The following is a 10128-nucleotide window of genomic DNA, read 5'->3' as shown; positions in this document are numbered from 1 at the left end:
CGACAATAAATTAAAATATAGTAAAAAAAACACTAAACTTTAAATGTGAGCTTAAACTTGCTTCGTTTGCCACTTATACAGAAAGAAGAAATAATTTTAAATTAGAAACCATATTTAAAAAAAACACTAATTACACTTCTTATTTCATACTTCGCAATTTATTATATATTTTTAATTTGGTTACAGCAAAAGCACTAACTATAGACCTTGACTAAACGAATTTCTTTTGACCTAAAATGTTGTAAACTGTAATAGTTTGTCTACAGAAATTAAAAACGATTTTGAATTTGGTTTCGACATTTTACCTCCATACTGTTTTGTTGTGAATTACAGCATTCTTGCGGGATTAAAATAAAATACATAATGCTGTAACCTGCAAAAATGTACATGAAATAATTTTTTTATCAAATTACTGTTTTAAATTTGAGAGATATTATTTTCACATATTTTCCAAAGGTAATCAAATTTTACTTTTAAAATCCTACCACTACTAATTTATATCCTTCATCATTATATAGAATGGCTAAACTATATATTTTTCATCCCTCTTAAAGTTGAAGCAAACTTTGAAGCAGTCATGCTGATATATGTATATATGAATCCTGAATCAAAAATTGTTTGATCAAATAAGGAAATATACCTTTTCCTTTGTATGGAAAACAGGGTTATTAATAAAAACAAATAAGTATGGCACTGTGATTTTATTTACATAATACATTTGCGCTTATTTTCATAATATTGTGTTACTCTCTAATTATAATTTGTACTCTATAGCAAGGTTCGTTGTATTTAGGGCTCCGTCAGACACGGCAACATCCGCGCGGATGCTAACACAACTAGATCAACCGCGGACTCTGCGTGATATAGTAAATATAAGCGTTCTAGTACAGTCAGCGTCAGTAGTAGTGTAAGGAACATTGCGCCAAAAGTATCTTCCACCCTCGATTACTCTTCCAATATATCTGGAAAGTCCGCATGTAAAAGTATCTGCAGCAGCTTAATTGTTCTATACAATATATATCTTTTTGTTAAGCTATTAGAGAATAGTAGATACTTTTGACGTTATAGCTACTTTTGATGCTGACTATACTATGCCATTTTAATAACTCCACGCGTTTTGCACTCGCTCAGATTCTGCCGTGACTTTCGGTCTCCAGTCCGATTGATCCTTGTACTTATGGTTTATACACGTTGGGATGAGGGTGGGCCAGAACCGCCGTATGAGCAGTATTCGGGGGAGGTTGGGACCCGGGGAGATGAGCACCCTGAAAGCAAGACATATATGTAAAGCAATTTTTTAACCTACAATTAAACTGACGAAGATGATACTGACAGACAGTCAAGAGAGTAACCGTGGAATTTCTATGAAAATGTGGTTATTTCCGACACTCTGTTGTTGTTCTCGGTTACCGCGATAGTTACTCATGAAATAATATAATAAATGAAACGTCAGGATGTATTTTAAATTAATTTTCCGTTCGACATAATCCGTTCACATAGTTTTTTTTTACACTTTCAAGCCATTCGAACGTACCTACCTATACACGAGATCTAAATTACATTGTTCAAATATCATTCTGATGTCAGTGTACGTTCAAATTGGCCTGTTTGTTACTTAAAAGGCCTACGCAGAGTTAGCTTGCTTAAGGGGCCCACTGATTACCAGTTCGCCGGACGATATTGGCCGGTCAGTTATTCGCAAAAGCTGACAATCGCGAATAACTGACAGGCCGATATCGTCCGGCGAACTGGTAATACATGGGTCCCTTTAGGCGGACTCTAGGTAACCACTCAATTATAATTGTATTTTCATACCCTTGTGACGGCGGCAGTTTTTATAGATAGATAGATAGATAAGAGTTTATTCATCACACATGGTAATAGGTACATTTAAAATATACATCATGTACATAATATCTATACTACGAACAAGTGCGACTAGTCAGGCATTTTTAAACTAAAGTGCATGCATGTCATAATTTGTAACATTTACACTTCATTAAATTCATTAATGTTATACAAAGTCTTGTTTAATAATAGGTTTTTCACTTTAGCACGAAACACTGTCAGTCTTGGTTCTTTTTTGAGATGTTGGGGTAATTTGTTATACAGTTTACGACCAATAACTCCTGGCATTTTTTTTGACATAGCGAGTTTGTGGGGGCTTAAACAGAGGTCGTTTGGGTAACGATTCGGGCGCTCAGATGCTCCTTTCTTTCGAAACATGTGTATATTCTCCCGAACAAGCATAATAGTTTCAAATATGTATTGAGCCACTGACGTCATGATTTTCAGGGTTTTGAAAAATTCTCGGCATGTGTCTTTGTATCCGGCATTCATGATCACTCTTATAGCCTGCTTTTGCATTTTCAGTACTCTCTCATGGTCTGATGAGTTTCCCCACAGTATTATACCATATGACATAATGGAGTGTACATAAGCATAATATGATTGAATTAGACACTCACGTGAAATAATTGTACGTAGTTGTTTAAGGGCGTAAACGCCAGTTGCCATTTTAGCACATACATGGTCTATATGAGTTTTCCATGTCAGAGCGGGATCAATGGTAAAGCCTAACATTTTAACCATATTAGAACTTTTTAAGCAGGAACCATTTGATAAATCTATTTTTACTTCATCACTGATAGCAGTCTTTCCGTTAAAGAACATAACATGGGTCTTATGGGTCATGGGTATTCTATATGACTGGCAATGGCAAGCAAAAATACCACCAGTAAGTGTATTACTACAACTTAAGCTAAATTAATGTAAAAGAGTATACAAATTTTTGACAACGAAAATGTGTCTATGACGTTGGACTCTAATTTACCAAGCAAGCGCGAAGCAAGAGAAAAGCCTCTCTGTTTCAGTTGGGACAAAAATGTTTTCATTATGTAACGTAATTTTTTTGTGAGCAGGAGGTCAACTCAAACTTACATTTTGATGTCAAACTATTATCTAAATGATGTCATTTTGTTCATGATTCGAACAAAACAGACTCATATCCTATTGTTTAGGTACACTGTGAAATTTAATCAGTGATCAGGTACCAATTTTTCTGATTCAGTAAGTAATCAACAGTGATCACATTTAAATATGTAGCACTAACATAACTAAGTCCTTTTTTTAATACCAATTTTTTTAAGTTGAAATTAAATTTGAATTGAAATTTATTGTCACCCTACTAATGTTTGATCTAAAGAATTTTCAAAGTAACAGTCATAAAAAAACTAAAATAATATAAGCAATAATCTGTCAATTTGTCATTTATATCACTTGACGTACACCTACTTCGCTTCAATAAAAGTAGCGTGTCCATGTATCCATGCAGTAGTTATTAATATTAACGATATCATTAATTGTAATTATTTATAGTCGCGTATTGAATTCTGTGTAGGTTGGTGATTGATATTTTTAACTGATCGAAGATTAAATTTCACCGTGTATTAATGGTACAAGTGGCTCACTGTAGCAGCTGTCCATCCGGGCATCCCGCCTATAAAAGATCTGTCCGCCCTCGGAGTACCCAAGTGGCATGAGTGGCACAGAATAGGGCAGAGTGGCGATGTCTGTGAAGCTGGCACATCAAAGTCTAGCAGATCTCGTTTTTATTGGAGTTTTATTAGCATGAACCATATTCTAGAGTTCCTGATATTTTATAGAAGTAGTTCAAGCGTTTTTTCTTCGTTCATAAAAACCACTACTATGGATTTTTACCAAATGATATGCTAACTTCACACTACACTAGCAATATCATTTAGTTACAAAAATAATGTAAAAAATTGGATTGCTTCGTCGTTCCATAGTATAAAATATCAGGAACTCTAGAACTAACTATGGTGCATGCTAATAGAACTCCAATAGAAACGAGATCAGCAGTCGTATTGGATGGATGGTGTTATCCACATGATAAAATAACTCGAAATAGAAAGTGACGGACATAATTTTATCACGCTGTCACGTAGACAAGAACAACCATAATATCCGTACTGCTAGACTTTGATGTGTCAGCTTCACAGACAGAGTGGCGTTATATTTTTCAGAGTCCAAGATCCTTTTTGGGTGTCTGAGACGGCGAAGTAAGTTGGTAAGTAAGTTAGGCTCACTGTAGGATGGTATCCGGATTCGTCAGCTACATATTGTACTTGGATGGGGGTTCCGTCCGGCGCCGAGTATTGGTACTGTCCTTGAACGGCCTGTAGCAAATAATAACATTTTAAATAAGTTTTACTCATTGAACGCCACGCTTATCGTGCGCGGCGCGTCATTGTGAACCTTGTCGGAATGCACTAAGGTTGATATTGGGCTGTAGCCAGGCGTTTTCAGAAATAAATATCTGGGTCAAATATCACTGTCCCACGACTTTAGTGTACTTTTTTACCATGTAATAATGCACTAAAGTGTACTACATGTATACAATAATTGTAAAGTGACTCATTATTTATAGTATAAAAACTGTTAAAATGTTACTTTCAAGGCAAAAAATTTGCAAAAAAACTCAAGAAAGGGAACTGATTTTTGAGTGTCCCATGCACACTTTGCAAACTTGCAAGTATTATTTATCTATCGCCTTTTAGGCCTAAACTTGGTTGTTCTGTAATAAGATTGTATCAGCCAAAATCAATTTAAAATCTCATTTCATGGCACCTAAAGCAAAAATTTGCACAAAAGTTTAATTTATGGTTGTCCTTTAATATCGATGTAGTGGAAATTTCCACCCACGTCACGGAGTTTTTACCAACTTAGTTGCAAAAATCTACTAATATGTATCTAACGCATTTTTACATGGTTGTAACATTATGATCCTCTATTACCCGGTGTTTGGGTTTTACAAGGCAGTTGGGCTCAAATAAAGCAAGGTTTAGGTTGTGCGTCACGCTGTGCAGTTTTTTTTCCACAACGAACGGGATTCAGTTGAAAGTAAGGAACCAATTATTGACCAAATATTTATGAATTTTGGTAGATTGGTATGTGTTGTATGACATCCAATAATTAGAATCAAGAAAATTCAAGGGAAAACCGCTATTTCGCTTTATGTACCAACCGGAATGCCTACGTCACAACCTAAACATCACGTGATGTATTAGTGGAACAAAAAAACGTGACGTATAGAATAAAAATGTACGGTATACATGTCGTCATTTTAGTAATAAATAATCTGCCAAAATATAGGAGGTAGATCATAATATTAAAAAGACAAATAATTTTACTCTAGCTATATTCGTGGTGACCTAACTTAACTGGTGTGGTGTTGCATTTTGAGCCATACTTATATAACTGAAATGTTAACGAAGCTGGATTTTGTGAAGTTTGAAAAACTGAAAAATAAATGAATGAATGAATGAATGCAAAAGTAAATCAAAATCAGCAATTATAGTTCACTTTAGGATCTTTAGGTACATTTTTGTTACACAATTCACAAAACTGAATGTCTAATAAAACATCCCTTTTATTAAGTACATAATTCATTATTAATTTGATTTGTTAAGTTACTACTACTTATTGTATCGGCGAAATCATGTATCGTTACATGCCTAATTCAGAACTAAATTAAGTAGATTTTCCGCACATGTAAACCTTTCATGTGATTCCTAAACGTCACATTATGGTCCATAACGGCACTTTGTCCTACTGTAGCTGTGATTGATTTTATAAGAATTTATATTAATTATAAGGATAATTAAAACTGAGTCCGATCTGATGCATGCAAGAATAATAAGTGATAATTTAAAAAAAAAAACTTTTTATACTACCTTTACCTTACGTATTTTACGCTAAGATGATTGTAAAGCAACGATTAAAACCAAAAATGTAGCGTATTGGAAAGACTTTGTCAAATAACTTTATTGTAATACATAGTATTGCAGATGTTATTCGTTTTTAGAAGATTATATTTGTTTTGTATTTTAATAAATAAAGACTGGTTCACTTAAAATACTTCGTTCCTTACCTATCTGAAATTTGTGACGTAATGGATCTTCACATTAATTGTCATTACGTTTAAAGCGATTTATTGAGAATATAAATAATGTATATCAAAAGAAAGCAACGTTTTCATAAAATATCGATATAGTAGATTTAATGAAACCCATTTTTAGTTAAATTTTTAGTTCCATACACCCTATGTGTTGAACCTTTATAGGAACAATCAGAACAGAAACACATTTGGAACACTACACAAATAATACAACATAAAGATATGACCAACATAATATATGTTGCCTGCCAAAAAATGTGTTCTTTAAAATTACACATCTATGTATGCACAACAGGTGTAACAGTAGGCTTGGCACAGGAGCGCCGCGACAGTATCTGGCCCGCGAGATAGCTTAGCTATCTTTTTCTAACTGTAATAATTAGAGAGGGACGGGTAGTATATCTTGCGCCGCTCCTGGGCTAAGCCTAAAAAATTGAAAGCTTCAAAATAACAAAAGGTTACATTTATCATTTATTTACGCCACTTCTCAAGGAAATTGACAGTGAAATCGTAACTGTCAAGTTTGGTGGTAATTTTACTTACGATGGCCTCGCCTTCAGCTCCCTTCTTCAAAGATCCAGAAGCCTGCGCGGAAATTCCGTTGTTGGTCTCGTATCTATAATAGATATTTTTATATAAAAAAATATTATCATTAATAAATATAATGCATAAATATTAAAAAATATATCAAAGACAATATTTAATCTCACTTTTAGCCTTGTTGCCAAACATGGAACATGAAATCTGCCACCCCGGAATATTTTTTTTATACTCGTATATATCTAAACGGTTTGCGTTCAAAAGTATCTGTTAAAATCTAATTGTTGTCTGTGTATAGACATTTTTAGTAAGCTATTATATCATGGAACACACTTTTGACGTGTAGTCTGATCCACTACTGTTTTGTTTGACATTATTATTTTTATTAATCATTTTTATATTAAACCCATACATGACGACTTCTTCAAGGCGACATATTCAGATTCCTGAGGTCATAAGAAGTATAGAGTGTGAATTTAAAAGGAGTGAAATCTCTTATGGTAGAACTGTTGCAAAAGTATCCAACTGTCAGCTATAAATAATAGTTCCAAATCTCTCCAGAGTAGCGCTAAAGTAGCTAAAAACCTAGGCGTTATTGACAGAGTGAAGTGCGCTGACTATGGTTTATTTTTTTGTCAAGTATTCTAGATATTGTAGCGCCACCTATTTAAGGTTTTTTGGTGACACTTTTTGGTACATGGAGATTTTATTCCTCTCCTCCACCTTCCATAATAAGAAGGAAAAAGTGTTATTCCTTGTCACTTTGATATATGTCAATATAAGAACGTCTAGACTAAGTCCCACAGTGGCGACATCGCCACCAAAAAGGCGTTATGAACTGAAACACAATAAAAAACTTTTTTTTTAATTGGTATTCACTCTGACTAGGCGAATATAAAAAAAGTGTATATGACATTTTTGTCTCTAAATACGATCCGGAATATACTGTTAAAATCTTTCCGTTTCCTCGCGGGCACCGTGTATACAAATCATCCATTACTCAGGAACAAATATCTGAGATAAACACACAAATAAATGCCCTTACCAGGATTTGAACCCGGGACCTCCGGGTTTCATATGCAGGGTCAGTACCTACCGACTAGCCTAGGAAGGAAGCCGTTGAACCATTGCAATATCATTGTTTTAGAGGAATTAAACATTTCTATACTTATTGCATTTGCATTCACACCCCTACTACTACCCCTACTCATAGTAATGTGTTCCTGCCGGTGAAGCAACGCGCATGTAACCTGGAGTTGCAGGCGTCCGTAGGCTAATACGGAGACTGCTTACCATCAGGACGACCGTATGCTTATTTGCCATGGACGTAGCATAAAAAAATCAAGACGTACGCATATTGGAAACCGTCCGGGCTGATGTTTGAGTCGTGGCGAAGCACGGCCGCCTCCTTGTCGCTGGCAGCCACGGCGCGACCTGCACGCTTCAATAGGCCGCCCTGATGGAAAGCACGGACTTTCTGTCCACCGCTTAAGGTACCAATTACTGTTGGTGGTAATGTACCCGGTACAGCTTCTATCAGTCCTACCAGACCAACGAACGCGGCAAAAACCTTGAATGAATAGCACTAGATTAGCACAGATGACATGGCCGCGCATATAAGAAATTAAATGGTATGATGCATTATTTGATACGGCACAACTGTAAAATTTCATGCGCAATAAACGCGACCATAATACGCCTACCAGGCCAGGCCCATTGGCCTATATAGTGTGTTCCATACTTATTTATTTATATAGGGCGTCTCAATAAGAACGCACGATTTAAATTTTGTGTACTTCTTTTGCGTGTATACATTTTTCGTTTATGGCAACTCTGAAATTTGACCTATGATTGTTCCGATTAATAAATAAACCGGCCAAGAGCATGTCGGGCCATGCTCAGTGTAGGGTTCCGTAGTCACAATAAGCTAAACTGGAGCTTAAAGTATAGTAGATTGTTAACCAAGGGATGACACAGGGTACCTTTCACCCGAGTTAAACAAATAGGCAAAACATCATCAGTACCTAATTAAAGTAATAGACTTACTTGCAATCGAAGACTTTGCATGTCTACAGATAAATATCCCATAGCGAAAAACATTTAGATTGCTATATAGATGATTAAAACACATATTTTAGCAAACTGCATTAATTTTAAAATGATTTGGTTCATTAGAGCATGAAAAATAAAAGTATAACAATAAGTCCAAGACAATAATCCATCGTACATGAGTGCAATAAATGAATATGAATATAAAAATAGCGGGATTGCCTCTTACTTTTTAATTATCCAAACCCAAGTTATGAGGGTTCAAAAAATGACAAAGCGCTTCGAGTAAAGGTCGGTAGGTAGTGCCCTTGCGCTTCGCTTGGCTCGTCTTGGCGGGGGCACTACCGTGCCCCCAGATATCAACTTGCCACCAACATCATGCAATTTAACGCTGTACGATTTCTTTCTTTGGGGTTCTGTGAAATCTCGGGTTTATGTAGAAAATAAACCAGAAACAATTCCTAAGCTCAAAGCTAAGATCCAACACGTTATCAGTAAGGCAGCCAGTACGCGTTGTCAAATCAAACCAGGACCAACCCCGAAAAAAAAATTGGCTGTTTCATACATTTTGGCTGACTTGGACATTTTCTATGGGAGAGTAAAAATTTTTTTTCAATTGCGGGATTGGTCCCATAATAAAAGTTGCTCAATATGACTTATATATTCAGCCCGTAAATGATTGCAGATGATTAAATAAACAGCCTGTATAACTAACAATATGTAGGTAGTATAATGGTCCCAGACTCCCGTCGGATCGGGAACTTTAGTCCAAATTATCCTATCCGCACGAGCGGGATGTCGCTATAATACACGCATAGCGTTGTCTCGCTCAAATTCGAATCGGATGCAGTTTGACATGCGCCATAGGTTACAATGATTATGATGATATACGTGGTCAGAAAGGGGCGGATGACAATGTGACATGCTCACATGAATGTTTGTGTAATGACAAAATGTGACAAATAAATTATTGTACTTACTAAAATTTTCATATTGCTGAGATCTGCCTTTGTATAGATATCCAAATCAACAGATATAGGATCATCCGAATCTCAGCCTTATATAATACCTAGAAAAAAGTAAAAAACATACTGATGCCTAACCTGTTTAGCTGAGCTGACCTTTAAGACCGCTGAGGTGGTAATTAGGTACCTACTAGGGACTTTCCGAAGATTTAAAAATTGAATATTTTGATTATAAAGGTACTTAACGAAAAAAACGGTCAAGTGCGACTTCATATAACTCGCGCACCGAAGGTTCCGTGCAAACATTCAATTATCTCATGTAACTGTAAGCAGAAAAGACTTTTGACCAAAAGTATAGTACCTAAGCATAATTGTGTACAGCGCCATCTATCGGCTCACTAATTTGTGTTTGTTATGTATCAACTGTATGTATGTTGGTTTTTCAAAGATAATTATGTATCATGCCACGTAAACCGATTTCAACAATATTTGTTTTATTAGTAAGAAGGCATTTTTAGTGTACTTTCATACACATTTTGAAGTATAATAAACACACAATGTTTTTTGACAATTTATAAATTTGTGATTATATTT

The 10128-nt window shown here is 35.4% G+C and overlaps 1 long non-coding RNA gene across 1 annotated transcript; it reads right to left on the bottom strand.

The window, feature by feature from the left end:
* Positions 1 to 686: 686 nt before the first annotated feature.
* On the bottom strand, positions 687 to 9625 carry LOC133520077 (uncharacterized). The gene is made up of 4 exons (XR_009799697.1): positions 9550 to 9625; positions 7873 to 8090; positions 4110 to 4199; positions 687 to 1265 (listed from the first exon to the last, which is right to left on the bottom strand). It is a non-coding gene; the product is annotated as an uncharacterized LOC133520077 (long non-coding RNA).
* Positions 9626 to 10128: the final 503 nt, after the last annotated feature.

This window comes from Cydia pomonella, chromosome 7, assembly GCF_033807575.1.
Source record: "Cydia pomonella isolate Wapato2018A chromosome 7, ilCydPomo1, whole genome shotgun sequence".
NCBI lineage: Eukaryota > Metazoa > Arthropoda > Insecta > Lepidoptera > Tortricidae > Cydia > Cydia pomonella.
This window is presented reverse-complemented; position numbering and strand designations above follow the sequence as displayed.